The sequence below is a fragment of the Alexandromys fortis genome, unplaced genomic scaffold (genome assembly GCF_014885135.2).
Source record: "Alexandromys fortis isolate MF-2015 unplaced genomic scaffold, M_Fortis_MF-2015_v1.1 scaffold_0, whole genome shotgun sequence".
Lineage (NCBI taxonomy): Eukaryota > Metazoa > Chordata > Mammalia > Rodentia > Cricetidae > Alexandromys > Alexandromys fortis.
Genome location: NW_026067949.1, coordinates 37,335,067 through 37,358,600, shown reverse-complemented (window position 1 = coordinate 37,358,600; position 23,534 = coordinate 37,335,067).

Sequence of the window (23,534 nt, the reverse complement as noted above, 5' to 3'; positions counted from 1 at the left end):
CTTCCAGCTGGAGGCTTGCCCTTGGGTATGGCAAAGCCACGCGCACAGCAAAAAGCAGCCTTTTACCTCATCAGCTTCCTGAACACTACACCAGGGAATCAATTTTCTCATCCTGCCAAGGCAGTTGAAATAAATCCCCTGCCCACCACCACACACAGTAAAATTTTCGGGTCTCCTGGACTCAGCAGCTAATGACAAGCACTGTTTCTAAGGCTTGTGTTCGCCAAAGACTAAGGAGAGGCTTGGGATTTCCTGAGTAGCTAAAAAAGCTGTCTCATTTCTGTTCATTTATCCCTTTTAGATCAGTATAATGGCATTTAATGACTTAGGGTAAGGGTAACTCATTACTTCATTTGTTAAGTTTACTACTAAAAATACAGACAGGCATGCCTCTTTCACAGGCTTCATAGTCCAGGATTAACAGGTTTCAAATGTATTTTAAAAGATTCAGAGTTCCCAATTCCCTTTAATTGTCTTCTAAAATGTTCCTGTTCCAGTTGTCATACAGATACCTACAGGTTCCTGAAAAAGTTCTGCTCCTTTATCAAGAAATCTGGTATGGTAAAAACTAACAGTCTCCAGAGTCTAATTTAACCCCACACATTTTCAAGCATATTTTACAGGTCACTCCTGCGGTCTCGGCCAAGACCAACTTACAAAGGGCCCTCCAGACAACAGAAATACCTACACCAGTTCATGGGACTTCACCATTGGTACCAACTCTTCTGACTCAAAAGAACACCTACCAACTAAAATCTGGTTTTAAAAGGGCATATCTGCTGTCGAGTCTGAATTATTTACCTGTGCCTCACCTGTACAGCCAAAGCAATTCTCTGTCCCATTCTTTCTGGCAACTAATGACCCTTCCCATGGCTAGCCACATTCATAGGGCCAATAATAAAAATATACTTTTTATACTAGCCATCTGCCTTCTCATCACCCTCAAGGAACAGAAGCCTGAGGTCTTCAGGGTGGCAGTAAAACAGATGCCTCTCCAGCCACACCTCTCACTAAGCATGAGTCCACAAACTCCCAACTCTCCCCTCTCTCACATCACCCCATACCCATAGGAAGTAGCCATATTTGAGCTGGCACGCCTTTATCCAAGGAGTCTGGGATGTTTGGTTGAACACATCTGACAAATGGTGACTCCTCCCCAGGGAGGGTAAAGACCATTCCCACGAGCTATTTAAACTGCCCCCCAAAGAACAAACGTGGTCTTCCCTGTTCTTTCCCCTCTCTGTGTTTTCTTGGAGGGCCACCCGAAGTACTGACATCCATTAAACCTGGGCTTTTTCTAATTTGGTTTGATTTCGTCTGCTTTAGATTATTACGTTGGCAGAGAGGCTTCTCAGGCTTGATAAACTTTACAAAAATGTCTATGGGTTTCTATCAAATTTAATTTTTATGGTTAAGATTTTACCAAATTATGTACTTTTATATAAGCAAAATTGGAAACAAATTAGTAGAAGATATTATCTTATTAACTATGAACAAAACTAAACTGAAAAATTCAGTTCTGTATTTTCTGTGTCTGAGTTTCTTTTCTAGCTGTTATTATTATTCATTTCCTGCCATGGTTATTACTGAAAATGATTTTGTCATATAGAGAAGTATGCCTGAAAAAAAAAAGGTTATCTGCTCCAGGTGTCAAATATGCTAAGTATATCACTGATGATAATTCCTTCGAGGTCAAAGAGAAGATTCAAATTTCTCATCAAAGACTAAAGTAGTTCTTGCACATGAAGGTGAAATTGTATCCTTATTCTCATTGTCAGGGACAGGAACATAAAGAATTATTAGAATAAAAATGATGATTGTGTTTATATTTCTTTGAATCTACTTAGATATAAAGAGAATCAGTTTTAAGTAACAAGAAGCCAATTATTTGAAACCAATTTGAATAATATAAAATTCTATAGATGAGGGTATGATTTTAAATGAGGTAAGACATGCAATTTGTTTCAAGACTAAAGTTAAAAGGGAAAGAATAGAAATTTAGAAGTACAAAGTCAAACATCAGTTCATATATGTACAAAATATTAATATGATTTTTAACATATATTTGTAAAATTTCTCATCATACTATGTAGCAATCAGGTTGGGACAACTATTTTGGAAAATAAGCATTATTTTGTGGTGTGGATCAATGTAGGAGACACAGAGGTTCTTGTGTTCACAGACAAGTTGTAGGGGAACTAGGAATGGTTGTCTCACCTTAGGTTGTCTCTTCAAAGCAAGAGATTTATAACCTGTTTTCTGCCAAGAAGGCTGGGAGGAGAGGCAATTAAAAGCCTGAGGTCTATGTATTATGTGTGTGGCTGAGAGCACACTGGATCCTCCCCCAGACCCTTATCATGAGCTTGTAAATCTACAGGACTTATTTCTATGGGAGATGTTATACATACTTTACAAAGTGTTTCAATATAGCCATTTATCAAGCTTTGTTGTGCACTTGTGTTAAATCGATTATCATCAGGAAATTTTTCTTCAGAAAATTATGCTTGCTTCAAAATAAACTACTTGGAGTCAGACTTTTGAAATTTGAGTCAACTCCAGCTACTGAGTTGTATTTAACCAAACTACCTTCTTACCTCTTGCAGATGTACACTTGGCTGGCTATGGTGTTTGCAGAGATCCCCACAGATTAAGAGAATAGGTTTCTGTGACATGAAATACCAAATAAGATGTTTAATTAGACTCTCACAATTCCAGCATCTAATAGATGCTAACAAAATAATGAAGTGGTAGAGATGGGAGTTTGAATTACAGGTTGGCATAGGGATGTAAGTTTAAAATTTAGTTTCAATACTCAGAGATCTGCTGCCCTACGTAGGAAGAGAGCTTCTGAGATCCTCTGCAAGTAACTTTTCTTCACAATTATCTTAGCCTAAGAAAGTCACTTACGTAAAGTAATCTGCTTCTCAAGAATGTTGACATTCAGCACATGAAAAAGACAGTAAATATAGTGTCCATCCTAATCAGGACAGTTTTCAGGAGATCTCCTTCAGTGACATACACATATGCATATAGTACTTAACAATAGTTAAAGAAAAAAAGAAGCCATGAATCCAAAAGAAAGCCAGGAGGGATATATGGAAGTATGTGATGGGAGAAAAATGAAGGGGAAATGATATAATTATAATCTGAAAAAGAAGAAAATTTAAAAATAATTAATAAGAATTATTAAAAATGATTGACTGAAATCTTTGTTGAGTTTCTTACTTTTTCCAGTGTTTTCCTTTTTTACTTTTATGAGTTAAAATTGTACTGCATTAATTTTACATGAGAATATTACTTATGACAGGTATTTCTAATACCTGTGATCCAAATGAATTAAAACTAAAATAGATATTTGGAATTAGATTATCTGGTAGTTAGATGACACAAAGAATTCCATTAACAATTATGAGTAGAAATAGTTCCCTTTGTGAGTCTGTGATATAATTATTTAATCTTATGTTTATGGAAAAGGAGACTTAAACACGATTAATAAACTCTCAGGTTCAGAAATTGGGATTCAACCTAAATATCCAAAATGTAAAACAGCCAGTTACTGGCTTTTACCTCAACCTCAGTCTGAAATGGCAATCCTGCCCCCAGGAATCTTAGAAGGAGACTGTGTGACTAAGAGTTGTTTCCTCCCATTTTACATTCCTCTCTAAGGCTGGGATTAAAGGCTTGCACCACTGTCATTAAAAGTGTGCATCACCCAGTGTCTATGGCAACTAGTATGGCTACTGAGATTAAAGGTGTGTGTTACCATAATCTGGTCCATAAAACTGACAAATATGACTGTTTTACTCTCAGATCTTCTGGCAGTTCTTTATTTAGTAAAATACAATTTAAATCCATTACAGGAGATGAAGTACCACTATATATAAATATGCTAGCTAGTATGATATATCAGGAGTTTGGTGGAAATGGCAAAGTAATTATACATTAGCAGTGTGGAATTGGATTGTTGTTCTCATCTCAAATAATGTTTTAGAATGTTGTAACTAAGAAAGAAACACATTAACAGAAAAAGCTGAGTATGAAAGCAAGAAGTTATTCTTATTAGAAATAAATAGCTTTTAATCCTTTCCCTTACAGGATGTGAAACCAATTGTGAGTAGAGGATACACTCAAGGAAGCAGAGCAACAAAGAATATTTAGGATATAAGAATGAAGTTTCAGTTATGGAATTTTATAGTACCAAATCAGTTTCAATTAGGGATTGATTGGGTATTATAAAATTTGTTAGAACTACCTGTGTTGATATAACTTAGAATTATGAACCCTGAAATATCCGTGAAATTCTGAGCATACAGAAGTGTTTCAGTATGCCATTTTTTTTTTGGTTGGCATCCTCAATTCATTGTCAATATTGTCTCTACAAGACAGTATGGGAGTTGTTCTACAAGTGACTCATTTTTTTAACATTCAGACATTGCCTTTATATTTCTCTTATTCATAGCATTAAACCTGCGACCTTTCTGGCTAGATCACATTTGAAAACATCGGGCTTACCGTTGCCTATTCACACTTTCAATTTGGTTGAAGGCTGACAGCAAGTCCATGTCATGCTTTGAATGCTTCTCCTTCTCACGATTCTTCTGACAAAATTGTTCTGTCACATTTAAAGTCAGGATCCCACACACTCTCAAGTCATTCACTGCGTGTAAGACTAGAATGCAATTTGCATGGCCTTTATCCAATGCCCAATGGATTCTACATTCTTATCTCAAACTCAGGAACAGTTGTGATTCTTCTTATATTTTGGCCTTTTGAATCACCACGATAATTTGTAAGAAGCTTTTCTTATAGCATTCTAGGAGTGCCCTAGGCCACGTCCCAGAACTTTTCAATGTTTCTTTTGTAAACAAACAAGTAACAAAGAAGTAAATAGTCAGATTTAAACACTGTAGCAAAAGCCTCTACTAATCTAATATAATTTTCAATTTTAGTTTCTTTTCTTACTGCTGTGAAAAATTACCTGAGGGGTTAAAAATCTTAGGAAAGAGTATGTTATTTGGGCTCATAATTTTGCAAGTTTTTAGTCTCAGTTAACAATGACATCCAGGAAGTAGAGTGAGGAGAGCCCTGGGCAATCAATTTATTATAACGACAGAATTTTATTTCCTAGGATATAATTTGTACAAGTAAATCTTCTTCCTTCCTTCCTTCCTTCCTTCCTTCCTTCCTTCCTTCCTTCCTTCCTTCCTTCCTTCCTCCCTCCCTCCCTCCCTCCCTCCCTCCCTCCCTCTTTCTTTCTTCTTCTTTCTTTCTTCTTTCTTTCTTTCTTTCTTTCTTTCTTTCTTTCTTTTGTTTTTTCAAGACAGGGATTTTCTGTAGATTTAGAGCCTTCCTGGAACTAGCTCTTGTAAACCAGGCTGGCCTAGAACTCCCAGAGATCCGCTGGCTTCTGCGTCCTGAGTGCTGGGATTAAAGATGAGTGTTACCACTGCCAGTTATAAATTTACTTTCTAAAGTTTCAATAATACCTCAAAGTAGTGCCCAAATCTAAGTGCCAAGCTCCCAATATAGGAGTCTTTTTTTTTAATTTTTATTTTGAGTGAACACTTAAATTTGTTTTGCTTTTTCCTCTTTCAAGTTATTTAGAACTTCTATCTTCAACACTGCAGAGTGATGAGAGGCATTCGATACACTATTTTATTCATTTATGAACTAAAGGTAAATTTATTGTAGTATTCATATATTAGTATAACTTGTTCAGACCATGTCACAATATATAAAAATATCTGGGTTTAAGAAATAGAATACTAGTCAAACAGACCAAACGTAAAATCCAAACACTGTCTCACTAAACTATGTGGAGTAAGTCGGTACAGTGAGTATACAAGGCAGAGGGCTCAGTTGTGTTTACAGACAAGATTCTTCCTGAATGGAGGTCCTGTGGATGGTAATGATTGTGGCAGCTCCACATGACCTAATCTTACAGGCACTGAACTGTCTTATTCAGTACAGCTGTCCCTCCTCCATCCCTTGATGACCAACAAATGATGGCAAAATTTATTAAATCACTTCATACAGTAGATTCCTGGGCTTATTGCATGAATATTTTTATTAGTTTTTAAGTTTTTGAGATTACAACATAATTGCATTCTTTTGCCCCTTTCTTCCCTCCATACCTTCTTGGCCCACTGGTTGGTTATAGAACTCTGCATCTTCTTTCTTCAGGTACTGGATGAAGGTTCTCTGGTGACAGGACCTCCATTCAAGAAGAATGTGTAGAATGTAGTTAGGGGTTATGATGGTCAAGCAAATTGGCTGTTGTAGATTCTCCTCTAAAATGCATATGTTCACTAGCTCTGGCTTGTTAGAGAAGACATTTCATATAGAATTCACAGCATTGTCTTTCCTGGATTCTCCTTTAATAACATAAAACATTTACTCAAATAGGAAGTGTATATGGTTAATTTGAGAAGTAAAAGTAGGAGTATATTTTGAAAGGGGACAAAAGAAATATACAAGTAATCATTGGAAGTTGCCTAATTTAATTTCAATAAATATGGTACTTGTTTCTGAAAAGGTGTGTGTTTTCATAATCATGTTGAAAAGCTTGACTGATTATATAATATACTTTGGTTGTGACTTGAATGTTAATTTTATAGCTTGTGGTGTTAACTGTCAAAGAACTTCAGGCTGCTGATTTTACTCTGATGCTCTCAATTGATGTGATACATTCAATTGTACACTGCATTGCTTTAATCTTCTACTGTTTCCCTTGACAACAGTCACACAGAATTAGCCAGATTATCTCCAAATTATAATTACATCTTGTCAGTTTTTCTAATAAGTTATTTGACAAAATACTAAGGGAATTGTGGAAAATATTGAAAATTAATCCAATGCTTTTGTGGTACAATACAATGTTTCATAAGCAGACTATTAATTGGGCCACAAAGAAAATGACACTTTTCTTTAAATGAAAACCATTTAAGGATTGAATGACAGCTTTGTGATTGACAAAAGGAACTTACATTAGATTTTCAATTTAATATATAGCACTAGAGAAAAGAGTTTTATTATTTCGAAACAAACCACAGTGGGCAATGTTTGTGGGAACAGTATATTTCGATCCTAATTTAGTCATCTCAATTGTGTCATTTCAAAAGAGAGAAAATGCATACTCATGAGACTAGCTTTTTCCTAGAAAGTTTGACAGTTTTCAAAACTTTCCCACAAAGTCAATGCTTTGATAAGGAAGCAGAGGATGACATTGTACTCATTTGGAATGTGAAAGTACAGCTCACACAATGCAAATGAACTCTAAACAAATCTGATTTATATTCCAAAATAGGTTTCATTCCCTCGTTGGTTAGAATAGGTTAAAGAGTAGACTGACACTTAACTGCCAGACATTTCCCTGTTGTTCACACAATTCCTTTTGCTTGTCCAGTGCTTTTATAAAATACTCTAGTTCTTCTTATGATAAATACATTGAAGTACCAGAATAAAATTTGAGTATAAATTCTTAACAGTTTCTTGACAGAAAGTCAAGCAATCAAAGCAAGAGCATATTATTACCTAGGTGGTCAATCTTTTCTACCACATCAGTATAGCCCTTCCATTTCTCACACCAAATACAAGAAGTGTTTAAGGGACAGTGAAAAAGCTGACTGATGTATTGAAATTATGTTGCCTCCACTTTCTTGTTTTCTGAGATACAGGGATTTACAAAGAAGAAATGATGGGAAGGGTATCACATACATCTTTGGAAGGCAACAGAAAAAGTTAGAAAAAATAAAAATTGAATGGAAAGAACCTTCAGAGACACATTGGTGTGTTGAAGTTAGTTCGATTTGGGAAATAACTAGAATAGCTAAAAGATAAAACAATTATATTTTTATTTATTATAAGGGTAAAAACTCATGAAACCAAAACGAGAAGTCCAAACTCAGCTGTGCTGCAAGGGAACCATAAAGAGAGCACACCTGGCTGTATGCCTGTTTTTTCTCAGGATCCCAGAAAGCCGCACCCCAACTTAGTACCACTTCTTAAAGATAATTGATTGACAAAGCTTCCCCATCACCTCCGCCTTTTGTCTAAACAAGAAAAATCCAAACCCAAAACAAAAGTATATAAAATAGGAGCAGATATCAAGTATAAAATTACAACCAACATAAACAATATTAAGCAAGTGATATGGGGGTCTCCTGGGTGTTATGTGATTACCATTAATGAATAAAGAAACTGCCTTTGCCTGTTGATAGGGCAGAACTTAGGTAGGTGGGGAGAACTGGACTGAAAGATAGGAGAAAGAAGGGCAGAGTCAGAGAGACGCCATGGAGCTGCAAGAGTGAGACATGCCAAATCTTTGCCAGTAAGCCACTGCCATGTTGCAATATACAGATTAATTGAAATAGGTTAAATTAATATAGGAGTTGGCCAATAAAAATCTAGAGCTAATGGGTCAAGCAGTATTTTAATTAATATGGTTTCTGTGTGGTTATTTTGGTTCTGGGAAGCCAGGACAAACAAGCAGCCTCCTCCAACAAGCAAGGAACACATGATAAATGTTTAAATAGACATTCTATTCTAAAGAGTTTAAGTCTTAAATGGAAAACAGGCTTGCATAAACCATAAGAGGATGGTAACTATGGCTATGTAATATTCAACCCTATTGAAGACCTGAGAAGGAAGATAATATTACTTCAGTAGTCAGGAAGTGCAATCTGGCAGCTTTCAAAGTGAGCAGTATATGACAGAGACAACTGGCTACCTGAACAGTCACATAAAGTCTCATTTGCAGTGTTGAAGTAACCAACTTTGGCTAAGGCCCACTGTAACTGACAGACCATTTTTAGAGGCAGGAAATCTTTTAGAACTGTCTTACCCTGTCTTGGCAAGGTTTGGCAGTCCTTTTACTTGTATACTGCTTTTCCAGTCCAGATAACAAGTACTTTGTCAGTACATGAGGCATGGGTTGTTCTTTGGCCAAAGTCCAATTGTGCCAAGAGGAAAACAAACTTTGAGTGGTGTGTATTTGGTATTCAACATTCTCTCGGGAATACACTGGTGGTGTCAGGAATAATCATGTCTTATGTCAACAGAACCCTAAGTTATTTAAATGCCCCATGTTTTACAGATCCTTGAAGTGATTGAAGATTACATATCTAGACAGAATACAATCTCTATTATCTAAAGAACCTAATTATCTGCCCATATGTATAACAAACATGAGCAATCATTGACCTATAATATTTAATTTCTGTATAAGTTAAAGACTAAGACTTCATGTCAGAATAATAAATAATCTGTAAACAAATATATATCAAATGAGGACAATGACCTAAAAATGTAAAGAATGCATAAGTATCTTGATTAGAGGTAAGAATAATATATAATGCAATATGAAAATACATCCTAAAAGTTGTATCAATATACAAAATTTCCTAAACAGAGGTATATATAGTCTGACAGAATAACTTTTCATAGGTGTAGAAATATTGTAAACAGAAATAACGAATATAATTTGAACTTGTAACAATATACCAAAAAACTATACCAGTGTAAATTATTCATAGATAATAGCTTACAAATATTCACCTTTTTACCCACTATTGTTATTATTGTGAATAAGTTTACACTAAATTATGTATTATCCCATTTGATTTATTTTTTCTTTTTAACATTTGGGGTTCAGGTCTCCAGCGGCTTTAGCCAGCCATCATTTGGCTCTGTGTGGTGCATTTGGGTATAAGATTCCTGTAAAGTGACCCTGAGTAGCCTCTAGACATGTTAACATCTTGAATCTACTCCTTGGCCACCAGTCACTGCCTAGCTAGCTCAGTCGGTAAACTATGATATTCTTAATCTCAGGGTTGTGGGTTCAAGCCCCATGTTGGGTGACAATTGTTGAAGTTAACTTGATTTAGGAAATAGCCAGAATAGCAAAAGATAAAACAATTATATTTTTATTTAAGGGTTAAAACTCACAAAACAGGAATTAGAAGTTCAAGCTCACCTGTGCTATGAGGGAACCACATAGAGAGAACATACCTGTACAACACACTCATTTTTCTCTGGATTACAAAGAGCCAAACCCTTACTTAAAAATAATTGGTTGACAAATCTTTCCCATCACTGGTTTGACAGAGCATCAAGAAATATGACTTCAGCAGTTAGAATCCAAGTACTACAGATGCCCCTGAAAAATCAGTGTTAGGGTTTCAAATTTTGATCTTCTTGTAACAAGAAAAGGCCATTGAAATGTTTCAAAAAAAAAGATGGTAAAATAGTAATTCATACAAAGCATTTTGGTTCTGTTTATCCCATGTCCCTCACTTGTCCTCTTTTTCTATTCTGCCATTTCTCTTTGAAATTTTTCCTCCTTCTACTTTCCTGTCTTAATTTTTATAATGACCCAGTGAATTTCATTAGAGTGGTTTATAACAGTATGATTGGGGATTGGTTTATAGGAGTATGGACATCTTACCAAGGCAACAACATTAAAGAAATTGTCTCTCTCCATTAAGTGTCTATAAATATTCAGGGGGATCTATATCTTGGTGAGTTTGTCCCTACCTTCAACTATGCTAAAAAAATTCTCAAAATTCTTAATCATTAATCAAAGGAAAGGGAATATTTAGTATGTGAAGTTTATTACCGAATTAAAATTTTTACTTTCAAAAATAGGTTTATAAGAGGCTGATAAATAAAGGCAAAAATGGTAAGAACCACAAAAATACTTAATAACAGAAACAAAAGACTGTTATCAGGATTGACAGCATAGTTGTCGATCAGAGGAGATCGAGCCAACACCATCTAAGAAAACATTAGATGTATCAGAAAAAAAAATAACAAGAATGGTTAAAGGTTTATTTGTCTCCTCTCCTCTTCCCAACCCCTCTAACATCACTGAAACTACAGAAATATCTAACTCTTTCAAGTCATCTATAGATGACTCTCCATTGTAATTTTCTTGTGTTCTAGAGTTTAAAAATCACAGACTTCAACATAGCTTTTTAAGTTATCGTTCATTTTTATTTTAAATGTTTAGAATAAAAAAATGTTAAATTCAAGTGGTACTTGAGGCAAGGGTGCTAAGAAATTACAGAGAGTACTAAAAACATGGGTAAACAGGTTAGTGCTTAACTTGAAAGCTTGGGGATAAGATAGATCCCCAGGACCCATACAAATCCTGGCACAATAAAAAAATATTTGTGATCCCAGTATTCCTAAAGTGTAGTGTAAAGCAGAGACAGTGGAGTCTCTGAAAACTAACAGCCAATCAATCCTATTGTACTCAGTAGTTAACAGAAAAGAGACAATGTTTTAATATCAAAAGGAAGAACCAACTTCCTAGGTAGTCCTTTGACATTGACATGTGTGATGTTGCAGTGTGACCCCATCTAAAACACTCTCCTTGCCCAATCCCTCTCCACAGAACACATAAACACATACTACATCATGTCTACATTTATGTCCATGCAACCTTAAAAAGAAAAAGAAAGTAATATAGTAGATAGATTAAATTCCTGAAGAATTGTATTCTATAATCTAGTACTCAAATGCTAGATAATCTAGGTGGGCCCATATTTATCATAAGAGGGCAAACTTTGAGAGAAGAGGAGAAATAAGAAACTCTATGTGGTTGCATGTGGCGATGGCATGAGCTATTGTGACTGACCTAAAAGATGAAGGCAGAGCGCCTGACTGAAGAACTATGTGCTGACACCTAAATCTCCCTTAGACCATCAGGAAAGAAATGTCACCTTGTCTTGTATTGTCCAGAATATTCATTTTGGACTTCAAAACTACAAACCTGTTGTTGAAATAGGAGCGGCGGGGCTGCGTCCCCAACACCCCGGCTGCTTGGCTAGCTCATGCCCGAAATAACAACACGCAAACTGTATTCATTTAAGAACTGCTTGGCCCATGAACTCTAGCCCTTACAGGCTAATTCTCGCACCTGGACTAGCCCATTTCTAATGATGTTTGTAAGCACCCCAAGGTGCGCTTACCGGGAAGATTCTAGCCTCCATCCATCGTTGCGTCTATCCAGGAGAGCTGAGCATGGCGTCTCTCTGGGAGCAGAGCAGAGTCTGACCTCACTTCCTCTTCCGCCCAGAATTCTATTCTGTTTACTCCTCCCATCTATGTTCCAAGCCATGAGGCCAAGCAGCTGGTTTATTATAACTTAACCAATGAAATCAACAGATTGATATATGACACTCCCACATCAACCTGTAATGTAATAAGATATATATTCTCTTTTCCATTTATTTATTTATTTTTAATTAAACATTTCCACCTCCTCCCATTTCCCACCCCCTGCCCCCATCCCCTTTCCCTCCCCTTGCCTCTCCAGTCCAAAGAGCAGTCAGGGTTTCCTGCCCTGTGGGAAGTCCAAGGTCCTCCCCCCTCCATCCAGATCTAGGAAGGTGAGCATCCAAGCAGTCTAGGCTCCCACAAAGCCAGTACATGCAGTAGAATCAAAACCCAGTGCCATTGTCCTTGGCTTCTCCTTCTCTGCCATGTTCAGAGAGTCCAGTTTTATCCCATGCTTTTTCAGTCCCAGTCCAGCTGGCCTTGGTGAGCTCTCAATAGATCAGCCCCACTGTCTCAGTGGGTGGGTGCACCCCTTGCAGTCCTGACTTGCTTGCTCATGTTTTCCCTCCTCTGCTCCTCATTTGGAACTTGGGAGCTCGGTCCAGTGCTCCAATGTAGGTTTCTGTCTCTAGTCTCGTCCAGATGAAGTTTCTATGGTGATATGCAAGATATTCATCAGTATGACTATAGGATAGAGCCATTTCAGGCTCCCTCTCCTCAGCTGCTCAGGGATCTAGCTGGGGACATCTCCAAGGACACCTGGGAACATCTCTAGAGTCAAGTTTCTTGCCAACCCTAAAATGGCTCCCTAAATTAAGATATATACTTCCCTGCTCCCATATCCACCCTTCCTCCATCCCAACCGTCCCATTCCCTCAAGCTCTCCCCATCCTCCCTTTCTCACTTTTTTCAAATGATTATATTTATACTTTTTAATGATAAAAATTGTAAAATTGCATAGAAGTTGAGTCTAAAAAAGTAAAAAAAATAAAGAGACGATACTTTATATGCCAAGATGTTGTATGTATAAATCTATGGTTAAACACTGGCAGAGCTCTCGATATGCACCACAAAGGAGGTGGTTCACCGGTGCAAGGATTTAAATGCTATAAAACTTAGAGAATAATTATGCAGTGACAGGGACGAGTAACAGCCAAGAATAGAGTAAGATGGCAAAAGCAGATGGAGAAAAACTATCGAAAAATGCCAAGCTTTATGTGTCAGGTGGAAGAGGAGGAGCCAGAAGAATAGACTAGCAGAGATTTCGAAATATAAGAATCAGCCATTTAAGCTGCTGTAAAATATAATAGGAAAACCATTTAAAAAGGACATATTGCTAATCTTTAAAACAGAGAAAACGTAAAATGAATGCACAGATAATGGCCATGCTGTTGAACGGTAATAGATAAGGAAATGGGTTAATGGCTGTAACAGATAAAAGTGAATGGAAGCATAAAAGTAGGAATATTTGCATCCAGTATCTATAATGATTAATCTTGTTTGTCAACTTCACTATGTTGAAAAGTACGAAGTGCTAATATAATTTCCAGAGATGATGGTCACGTGGGATTTCAACGGGGGAAATATGCGCACATCTTGAGTGTGGGCAGCACTATACAGTAGACTAGAGTCCCAGACTGAATGAAAACAGAAGCAAGACTCTGCATGTGGGTTGTTAGTTATCTAGGAGTCCTCTGCAGGTGATGCGATCCGGGGTCCCAGCCTCTTGTTCTACCACAATGTTCTAACTCACTGTGCTTAGGCATCGCGACACTAGAGCTATTCAACTCTGTGGTATCAAACTGCTGCCATCATGAAACGCTAATGGCCCCCGTTTAAGTCACTTATCTCAGGTTTTTTTTTTCAAAATGCCTGAAACTTGGCTGATAACCATACTTATATGAATTTTTAAGTTCTTATATGTTTGCTTTTATAAGAAGACCTTAGTATAGTAGTTTCATTATCAAAAATATGCGACTGAAATTATGTCTTTATAACTATGACACCACTATGAAAAATGAATGTGAAAATATACTATCCAAAACAGGCAATACATTAGCAATAAGTAAAAACCTAAGCATCACTGAATTTTGAAACTAAGGGAGTCTTCGACATGAGTAATTGACTTGTCACCAGGTCCCTACTATAAACCAAATGTTTAAGACCCTGTAATGTTTCTACATTGTGACATATACATTCCAAGATAAAATCTTTCTAGTAGAAACATAGGTACAGAGATTTTTCATGGAGTGGCTAGTCTCTAAAAGGTAACAAAACAGATCTGCAGTTCATCACATTGATGTATATACAAGGCCCAAATTGTCCAGATGTCTAATACGGTACAGATGGGCAGGAAAATCATTTGGCTGTGGTGTTCTTGTAAACCTAAGAGAAAGCAGTATGGAAAGTTAACTTTTTAAGGTGGTACTCTTCCAGTTGGGGAAATATACAAGGCTGGCTGCATGTCACAGCCCTAACTGCCATCAGCACCATTGGCATCTGGAGAGAGGTGCAGTCCCAGTGCTCACAACAGAGCTGTAGCCAGGAGCAGCTGTCAAAACCTGAAGCAGCATGCCAACTGGGTTCCATGACCTAGTTAAGGGTCTGGACAGTATTTTTCTCTCATACTTCATCAAAGCTCCTATACTTCTTGTGTGCAAGGTGTCAAATATGTATCAAAACACATAGCGAAGCCAAGATTATAACAGGAGAGAAAGACAATGAGAAAGAAAGGTATCTGTCTATCTCATTCAGCTGGGAGAACAGAATAGAGTGATTAAAAGATGCAGTGATAGGAAGACTTATAAACATCAAAGTCTTGATCAATACTTTGGAATTTAAAATATATTTTATATTAAAAGGGTTATATACAATTTCAGAACTGTATGTGAATTTTAAGGTGTTTACCATAAAGAAGAAAAATAAATTTACGTATCCAAAGTACTATCTTTGGTTGTTTGCAAAGTTAATTACTGTAAATAAAAGTAATTTCAGCCTGGAAGTATGGCACAATGTATAACATGCTTGTGAGTTTTGTTGTGGAATATTTGTTTACAGTGTGAAAATGTGCCACTGTGACTGGTTTTATAAAGAGCTGAATGTCCAGTAGCTAAGATAGGCAGGATTTCTGGGGAGAGATAAGAAGAGGAAAAGGAATGTAGGTTCACAGATTAAATCAGCAGACGTGGAGCAAATTGATGTGCAGAATTAGGAAGTTTTTTTTTTCCCCCAGGAGGCCAGAAAATCTTTTTCCATTTATTTATTTATTTGTTTATTTTTATTTATTTTTTATTTTTACGTAAAAATTTCCACTTCCTCCCCTCCTCCCATTTCCCTCTCCCTCCCCTCATTCCTCCTCCCCCATCCCTCTCCCTCTCCCTCTCCAGACCAAAGAGCAGTCAGGGTTCCCTGCCCTGTGGGAAGTCCAAGGTTCTCCCCCCTTCATCCAGGTCTAGAAAGGTGAGCATCCAAACAGACTAGGCTCCCACAAAGCCAGTACATGCAGTAGGATCAATTAGGAAGTTGTAATCAAGCCATTTGGCAGAATATAGATTAAAAATATGAATTAATTAAGTTATATGAGCTACTTGAAAAAAAAAGCCTAAACCAAGGCCAACCTTTCATAATTAATAACAAGACTCTGAGTTGTTATTTGGGGTTCGGTTATCCAAAGATAGTTCAGCACGAAAGCTTGTTATAGCATTTCAAGTTATAGTAGTCTATACTTGTAATCCTTACACTCCTGTAGTGAGATGGGGAGCAGAGGTGGGAAGAACTCTCAAGTCAACTAGTCTGGTGTGCTTTGTGAAACACAAGAACTTGCCACAGACAAGGAGCAATGCCAGAGTGTGCAACCAAGGAAGTTTTCTAACTTCCACAGTTACTCCACTCGTGCCTGTATTATGCAGAGATGCTCACACACACACAAAAGCAAACACACAGAGGGAGGGGATTAAATAGAACTTATTTTCTTTAAAAAATAAATCTAGGTTAAAAATTAAGTTTTCTTTTTTCCTAATATTTGTAAGGATCAAAGTACATAGAATATATCAATTTAAAAATGATGGAAAAAGTTTAAGAAATGTTTGTATGTAAAAGAATATAAGTGTAGCTCACTTATAATTTTAATCAGTTTAAAAAGAAAAAATTAAAAACAAGAAGTTTTAACAAAAAAGAAACTTAAAAAGACAAGACATATTAAACATTAGCTTTAACTGTCTTTCAGGTCAAGTATACGAAGAGGTCTTCTAGAAAAGATATAAACATCTGACTGAGATCATTCTTTGTCTTTTAGAAGTCTGTCTCATTTGTCCTCCTTTTTTGTTTGTTTGTTTTTCCTGTGCTCTGAGAATTCACGATTTTTATTTCTGTATTTCATGTTTATCACGTTCACTACTGAAACCAAAGAATGTCTGGATAATGGAGAAAAAGGCAGACATTTGCTTTCACATTAGGCAATTAGAAAAATACAGGAACAAGATGATTCTTTTTCATTTCATTTGTTTCCAATGTGATTTTTTTCTGTCATGCTTCAAAAGATGAGACAAGTATTACAAGGAGAAAATGTAGGAGATAAACTTCATGTTTCAAGGATGATTTGATATTGGTAACTAAACTGTCAGTCCATATTCTATTGCCTAAGCAGACCTCTGAAGATGGTCCTGTGGTGTGGAAAATCCTTCTGTGTGGGAAGACCTTCTGTATATGTGTTGCTTTTATTGGCTGATGAATAAAGAAGCTGTTCTGGCCAGTGGCTTAGAAGAATAGTGGTAGGTGGGGAAAATTAAATTGAATGCTGGGAGAAAGGAGGCAGAGTTAGCAAGACACCATGTAGCTGCTGTAGGAAACAGACATGCTAGAACCTTGCTGGTAAGCCACAGCCATGTGGCAAGACATAGATTAATAGACATGGGTCATATTAAGATACAAAAGTTAGTCAATGAGAAGCTAGAGCTAATAGGTCAAGCAGTGATTTAGTTAATACAGTTTCCGTGTGGTTATTTTGGGGCTGAGCAGCTGGAAAAAAATCAAGAGGCCTCCTTTAACAGTCAAGCTTCTTCAACATCTGTGTTTTCTTCTCAGTTAAATGCAAGTATCTTTCTTATTCTGTACAATGGTGGTGTTATTGTTTGTTAATAATGTTTCGAATTATATTCACATGAGATTTGCATAATCATACACCTAAGAGAAGCCAAAACCTTCAAAAATTAAAGTGTATAAAAAACCTCCACAGTTCTAATTTTGCTCTTATTTTTTTTTTACTACTTTAAGTATGCTATGACTGCATAACATGAGGGTTTTGTGGAACTCCTAACAATGAAAGTGTGGGCATCTCTAAGTCTTTTGCATGCTCTTGGGACCCTTTTTCTCCTACTGTGCTGCCTCATCCGGTCTTTATATGAGGGTTTGTGGCTAGTCTTATTGCACCTTGTTATGCAGTGTTTAGATGATATCCCTGGGAGGCCTGCTCTTTTCTGAAAAGAATCTGAGAAGAAGTGGATCTGGGAGAAAAGGAAAATAAAGGGGCAATGGCAGAAGAGGAGAAAGGGGAAACTGAGGTTGGAATGTATTGTATGAGAAAAGAATAGATTAAAGAATTAAAAAGAGAGAAAATTATCTATACCAGGACAGGGTATTTACACAAATTACTGCCATATGTTTATAAGGAAGTTAGCTACACAATACTTAGTGATAGGTGATAGTACTTTTATCATCTAAAATATATATTGATAGGCCAAAGAAATGGTTCACTATTAAAGAGTGGTTTCAGCTGTACCAGAAGACTTGATTTTTGTTACCAGCTCCCATATCATGAGGATCACAAGCACCTATAACTCCTATCTCTTCAAGCACACACACACACATACACACACATGTGTGTGTGTGTGTGCATGCACATACACTCATATGCACACATACACTGAGAGAGAGAGAGAGAGAGAGAGAGAGAGAGAGAGAGAGAGAGAGAAGAAAAAAAATATGCAATCAGCTCTTCAAATAAGAAGATGTGATCTTAGTGAATCTTCCACAGCTCTTTGTTTGGTGAACTTCCCTTCTGTATTGGAAAGACAGATAGAAAAGAACATGGGAAGCTAGCTTCTATGCATGAAAATCTTGTCCCCAAAACTCCCCCTTCTACTAACTACAAGACACTAAATAAATTTAAGATCAGAGACAAATATTTGATTTTATATGAATAACAAAGTTAGGAGGGAAAAGTAGATATACAAGATACCATAAGGTTCAGAAACTGCAGGTGAGCTAGGCTATATACAGTATTTTATGACATATGGGAAGGAATCTTGATAATTTCAGTCTTTCTATAGTTTCTAAAATGCTTATGTTAACTTTTTTCCCTGTCACAACTAACAGAATACTTAATATTTATATCTTTGCATAATATTTTGTTTGTCAGCAAGTCTGTGAAAATGAAAACCATCTTTATCTTCCCTAAACTGGCTTACATGTATTGGAGTCACAACCCACACTTGTCGAGTGGCCAAGAGTATGAGGGAATCGGCAATAAATCTGAAGTTTACAATGTTTACAGATGTTGGACAAGTATGTTTTTGATTCTGGAAGTTTGATTTAGTGAATATTGCAAGGTATTGTTTTTTTGCTTGCTCTCTCTTGAGGATTATTTTTCAAAACTTCTGTGCTCTTGTAAAATTCTTTCAATCCTTGTTTAAAAAGCAATTTCTTGAAGACAGAGAGCATGTCTTAGGTTTGCTTTTTGCACAATGGTTTGATTATACTGAATGTGTTTATAAAGGGCTTTCATGGTTGACATTTATGAGAAAATTTATCCTTTGATCTCTAAAAGCCACACAATATAGCTCTTTCTATGAGCAATGGGATTTTTTTTATAACACTGCAGCACTCATGTTGCTATTTTGAATTATATAACACTTATTAATTTGATACTGAAGAACATATATGCAGCATTTGAACATTAAAAAGTCACAGCTAAAATGTATAAGGCATATTTATATATATCCACTTAACATAGTATATATACTAAAATTAATTACCTTGAAAATTATGTCACAATATAAAGATTTAGGTTTAGTGCCTATTATTTGTATGTTATTAAAAGACTTTTGAATGTCTTACTTGATGGAAGATTTAGATTAAACAGTCACTGCTACTTTTAGGAATAGAGGAATTGATAGTTTAAGACTCAAATTATGTTTATTCTATTTTATTTTTCATTTTAAAGTAAATTTAGACTCTAAAAAGAAATTATTTCAGAAAGTTACAGTATGACTTTAAGTTAAGCTAGGTTTAATGAAAGCTAGCTTAAGGTTATCTTAGATAACTAAAACACTAATATTACAGTAAAGAAATTAATATTGCCAGACGACCATTAACCAAAAATAGTTCAGATTTTGCAATTTTAGAACTAATATATATATACATATACATATATATATATTATTCTATTCCCTAACCTACTCCAGGACTCCACATTGTATATGTCATGTCTCCTTATTTGTCTCCATTTTACCATAGTTTATCATTGTATTATATTTCATGACCTTGAAACTTTGGAAGATATTAATTTACACATTCTCCATGTGATTTGTTTAATGTTTTTTCATAATTAGATTGCTTCTGAATTTTTATTAAGAATAGCAAAGTGACGTACCTTCACAGGAAATCAGACCAATGGTACATGACATCCATACTCCACACTCAGCTCAGGGAGACACTTTGATGAAAATGACAATTTAGATTTCTCCAGTGTCTGAGGTTTTACTACCAGCCAAACAGTTACCTTCATTGTCCTCAAGTACTCTGCTTTCTAAGAGAAGTGAAGAATATGGCAATACAACACAATGCGACACTGATAGAGATCTAGCTATTGGTAAAACCTTTTGTAGGGACCACTAGCTGTGTACAAAAACTGGATGAAGAAGAGCCTGTTTAAACTGTGCAAAAGAAATGTAAGACAACACATTCAAACCACTGCACTCAGCCCCAAAAAGCAAAGGGTGCTAGGAAATTGAAAGCATTTAATAATGCTGAAGACATAAATTACATAATAATGTACTTCATAATTAAACCAAGGAAATTATTGGTAAACAGATACTAAGTACATTTTGTGGCTTTCTGAAAATTTGACAGCATATTACAGATCTCATTTTTTTTTAAAAAAAATTAAAAACATAAATTCTTAAGCATGGTTATTTAAATGACAGTATCTCAAAGGTTTTGATCCTCATCTTCCACTAAAAGCCTCCATGAATGTTCGTCTTCACAAGTGAAGAGGCTTATACCTGTAACATTACGCTGACTAGATGCTTGAAACTACCGTGACAACGCTAATATCACTCGTTTCTGTCTGTCTATCCAAGTTCCACTTACTTAATGAAGCTCAGGATCAATGTAAACTTCTTGTGCAAACCTTATTTGGGATACATTATAATGGAATTATAACATTATTATTGGAGCACTCACCATATTATGATTTTTCCATGTGTTTTCATTTGCTATCTCATTGTTAGCTTAGTGTTTAGTTCAGGATCACAGCACAATAAGTAACGGACAGATTAATCAATTAAAAAAATGAACAAATACTCAATTTAATGATACACAAAAAACTCCAATTGAACTAGCTATTTTCAGTCATTATTCTAAGAGTTAATAAAATAATTCAGTTCATGAAAATTATTCATATTATTATTGTAGATAGAATCAGCACAGAGGCAGAAATTAATGTGTCTGCTAATTTCCTGTCATACATATTCAGTGACATTTGGTGAGATTGCAAATGCTTTTTAGATGCCTTCATAGTTTATACATTAAAATCAAACTTTATAATTACAATGAAAATAAATATGCAATAAGTTATTAGTGAGGTTGTTACAGAGCTAAAGAGCAAGTAAATGTAAAACTATCTTATTGATTTTCTTATTTCTTTCAGTATTTGAAGTTATTAAGCATCATTAAAATTAAGACACTAAACTCATTTAAATTGCTGAACACGGTAAACTTTCTCTTTCCAATCATGAGCAAAAAGAAGTATTACCTAGGAGTTATGTCTGTACATGTAAAACATTGGCTCATTATTAACTAGATAATCTTGACTAATTAGTGCTTCGACAAACTGGTGACTTTGGTCAGTTTCTGAATATTTTTTAATAATAAAAACAAAAGCATTAATTTTGTTATTCAACACTCTTAAATTTGAGTCAGATTCAGACTGAATTGTTGTCACTGAATTTGTTAAGTGGGTTCAGAGTATCTCAGCTGGTAGACATGAAGTCAGAGACAAGGGGAAAGAAACTTAATCGGTTGTTCAAAACTGCAAGTCAACCCTGCCTCTTCTAAAACAAGTAAATTTGTGTATACTAGGTGGACGTGAGAAGCGAGAAATTAGCCCGATCTTGAGGAAATTAAAGAAGCACAGTATTATTTTCACTAGAGTTATCTTAACAGTACGTGTTAAAAGATAACACCTTAATACTATTACTGAAAAATGAGTAAAAATATTAGTATAATGCCAGATCCACTGTAGTGATGCGTCTTGCATTCCAACAATTGTGAGAAAACAAATAGCTGGGCGACGGGATGGTGGCAGTGTAAATACAAATTCTCGTATGAGCAGGGCATGGCATTGTTATTTGCAAATTGTACAAACATAATCTTTCCAGAGTGTTAGAATGACAGACCGGGTAAGGTCATACTTAGTGATAACCGAGTAGACACCGAAAGGTCCAAGTAAAAAAATGTCAATTAAAAAATGAAACTATACCCACTGAGAAACTGCAGAAGATACAGAACTATTCATCATCACACCTTTTAAAAAGAAGGCAACTCCCACACTTCCCATTTACTGTAAACAAAATCCCATCCACAGGACACTGGTCCAACAGCAAAGCATTGGAAACCTAGATGTAAACAATGAAAAAAAAAAGTGATGGTCGATCCTTAGGGGAACACATAAAAACCTGAGTTGAAGACACAGTGCAGAATCACAAAGGAGCACACTTGCCAAGGTTATGGCCTCTTCTGGAGTGTGTATTTTGATGGGCGTAAACAAAGCACTTTATGATAGGTTTGACTGCTCATACAGAGGCGGTGTTCAGGAAACACAGAGCAAAAAGGCAGGAGGAAATAATTCAGGCCTTTGAAAAGAGAATTTAGTTGCAGAAGATAAAGGCTTTTATAGTGCCTTTCCACGGTAAATGAAACTGTGTGAGAATTTTCTGTGGGACCACTTGAAAGGTAAGCGGTCATCTGGAGGGAAAACAGCATTACAAAGGAGATGGCAGGAGAGCCTTGGGATTAAGTTGAGCAGCCCAATGCAAGCACTGCCTCCATACTAGAGTCCTTGAAAATAGGACAGTTTCTACCAAAGGAAGAAACTTGTTTTGTTTCTTTTAAAAATTTGGATTCACTTTGTAAACATTTCTCAGAGCAGACCCCACTGATGAGAGGCCACCTGATGAGTGGGTTATGACGAGGTTATGCCTAACTCTGTCAAAAGACTGTATGTTTAAAAACTACCTTCATACTTAAAGCTCTCATAAGAAATCTCATAAGATTATCTATGTCCTATAGAAGCTTGTTTATTTAAGATGAATTAAAAAGTGCATGATTTTTATGTAGCCAAAAAGAGAAACAAGAAAAGAACCATTTTCTCATGTAATTTTAAAACTCAATAAATCAGGTTTTGAAATTAAAAGAACAATGTCAAAGTATAATGAGTACACTGCATTTATAATATTTCTCAAAATAGTAGAAGTGGTACATGAATATGGAAAATAAATATTAGTACATAATTTTCATATTAACACACATGCATAATGCGGTACTTAAAGTCTAATTACATCCATTTGTGATCACAGGTCTCAGAGAGTCCCTTTTCCTGACACCGTTGACGTTTCCATTTGTTAGTTGAAACATGGTAATTCCTAATGTGACTAAGTCTGAATTTTAAAAGAAGGTGAATTTTCTTCTGCGGACATAACTTCCTCAGTTGGTTGCTACCAACAGTGCCTGGTTTATTTCCCACCCATGCTCACTCATGTCTGCATAGTCCTGTGTGACTCTGTGCTGTCTGCATACTGTGAAAATGGAAAAGAAAACCAGAGCAGGAACTGTTATCGACAGTGGCAGCTAAAACTTACCAAATGCTTAAATCCCTAGAACTTGTTGGTTATTTATCTCAAACTTTAGTGTATTTATTTGGTTTTAGTATCTTTCGTTTTACAGGATTAATATAATTACATCATTTCCTTTTTTCCTTTCATCCCTCAAAACCTCCCAAACACCCTTCTTTGCTTTCTTTCAAATTCTTTTAAAAACATTTCTAATTTTATTTATTGTTTGCAGGGCATTGTGTATGTGTGTGTATGTATGTGTATGTATATGTACGTGTGTGCATGTGTGTGTATGTATATGTGTGGGCATGTGTGTGTATGAGTACAGGCATATGGATACACGTGTCTAAAGAAAAGGACAACCCT